General features: G+C 57.9%; 1 protein-coding gene across 1 annotated transcript in view; it reads right to left on the reverse strand.

Annotated features, from left to right (window-relative positions):
• The window catches only part of RSPRY1 (ring finger and SPRY domain containing 1), a 60100-nt gene extending 58149 nt beyond the window's left edge, over positions 1 to 1951 (reverse strand). The window contains exon 1 of the mRNA XM_030581441.1: positions 1835 to 1951. The gene's annotated coding sequence lies outside the window, so the exon portion shown is untranslated. The remainder of the gene's footprint in view (positions 1 to 1834) is intronic.
• Between the last annotated feature and the right edge of the window lie 266 nt (positions 1952 to 2217).

Genomic DNA, 2217 nt, shown 5'->3' on the forward strand with positions numbered 1-2217 from the left:
GGCCAGCGCTGCAAACAGGGAGTTGCAGCGCTGGTGATGCCCTGCAGATGTGTACACCTCCTAAGTTGCAGCGCTGTAACTCCCTCACCAGCGCTGCAACTTTCTGATGTAGACAAGCCCTTAGTGTGAATAAGGTTAAGTATGGTTTTGAGTGCCTGCAGAGTCAGGGCCTTGATATCATATGCTACTAAAAACAAAAAAGTAAAGGGTCCTTTTTTCATTTATTTTAATAGCATATGAACACATACAACTTTAGTCATGCAAGTTGTTCTACTGTAAGCAACAAGACTACTTGCACGAGTAAGGATTACTAAAGGGAGTAAGGATACAGCCCCAAAATATTGTTGGTCTCACTTTTTTTATTTATTTTTTTAAATATAGACATTGCTCCTGCTCATTTTCCTCACACAAGCAGTCTCTCTGACTTCTACCTGAGAGAGGACAGCAAGATCTACCGTCAATTTAGATACAATTGCATGTATAATACCAAGACCCTCTGGCCATATGTGGCACTCCATTACCTTTATGTCAGTCCACCTTCTATTCTACTTAAGAGCATTCTTCTACAAATACTGCAAAGTATGCATCTATAACAGGACCAGAAATCCAGAACACAGCAACCCTCGCACGTTAGACACGGCCATACCAAAGTGCACTACAAGTTATGGGAGAGACAGGAAGAGGTGTCTGCAAACAAGAGGACGTCCAACTTCTGTGCAACAATCCACCTGCCCTTACTTCCATTGTTAGAAATAAGATAACTGTGTTTACTAAGGCAGTGGCAGAGCCTACGCATTTACAACCGTGACTTCCTCAGAGTAAATGCAAATCAGGGTTGCAGAGGACGCATCTCTGATCTCTCTCTTTCACACACCCCCTTCCCTAGTCAAAACAGACACCTGCAGCATGCCCCACTAACCAGCAGCGCTGAGCCTAGCCAGCACCAGGCGAAACGGGGACCCAGAACAACCTCCAGGTAAACGGACCTACTGCATCTCCCGCACCCCGTTCACCTGCGGGGAGTGGCGGGAGGGAAACTGGTCTCCAATCCTCTCTCTGTCCTACAGCCCCGTGCCCCAGGTAACAGGGGCCAGGCCAGTTCCTAACGAGACCCTCCCCCAAAAAATTCCCGTCCCGCACACACAGATCCCTCACCCCCGAGAAAACCCCCCACATTCCCGCCCCGCACACACAGATCCCTCACCCTCGAGAAACCCCCCCACATTCCCGCCCCGCACACACAGATCCCCCACCCCAAGAAACCCCCCCGCACACACAGACCCCCAACCCCGATAAATTCCCCCAAATTCTGTCCCGCACACACGGATTCCCCCATCCCCGAGAAATCTCACAAACAGACCCCCCACCCAGAGACCCCCCCAAATTCCAGCCCCGCACACACAGGTCCCCCAACCCCAGAGAACGCCCCGTAGGACCCCATCCGACCCGGGACGAGCCTGCTCCCAGAGCCACCCGCTCCCCCAGCCCCATAACTCTCGGCCGCCCCCATTCAACCCCCTTCTCCTGCCTGGGATCTCCCCGTGCCCGGGAGACCCGATCTCCTCCCTAAACCCAGCCCCCCGGGACCCCTCTGCCCCGCCCCGCCCCCGGGCCACCCAGAGAACCCTCCCCAGGGACCCCCAACCCCTCCTCCCAGGATTCCCCGCGGAGCCCCCCAGCTCGCCCCTCCCAAAGGGAGCGCGCCCCCCGGGGTGCCAGCCCCGCCCAGCCCCACGCCTGAGGGGGGCTCCCTGGGGCTCGCCCCACAGCATCTCCCCCGAGGCTGGGGTCGCCCGTCGCCCGCCCCGGGGGGCTCCCACTCCGCGGTACCTACCGGGGCGGTGCCGGGCTCGTCCCCCGCTCAGGCCAGCAGCCGGGCGGCGCTGCCCCTTTGTGCCATCTGGGCGCGGGGTGGAAAGATGGAGGCGCCAGACCTACCATTCCGGGAGCCGACTCCTCCTCCTCCTCCGCCCCCCACCCCGTAGCCCCGGCGACTCGCCCCGCCCCGCCCCTTCCCTCGCCAAACCCACCAATCCGGGTACGAGGCCCAAAGCCAGGGCCACTTCATCCAATCACACTGCCCCATCACGAGATCAGCCAATCGCCGCCGTGTTGTTGGGACGGCCAAGAAAAAACGAGAGCCGGAGTTGGCTAGTAGTGGCCGTGTGAGAGGAAGGAGACAAATGATTGGCTGGTTGGGGTGAGAGGGGGGTGTGG

The sequence above is a fragment of the Gopherus evgoodei genome, chromosome 12 (genome assembly GCF_007399415.2).
Source record: "Gopherus evgoodei ecotype Sinaloan lineage chromosome 12, rGopEvg1_v1.p, whole genome shotgun sequence".
In the NCBI taxonomy this organism is placed as follows: domain Eukaryota; kingdom Metazoa; phylum Chordata; order Testudines; family Testudinidae; genus Gopherus; species Gopherus evgoodei.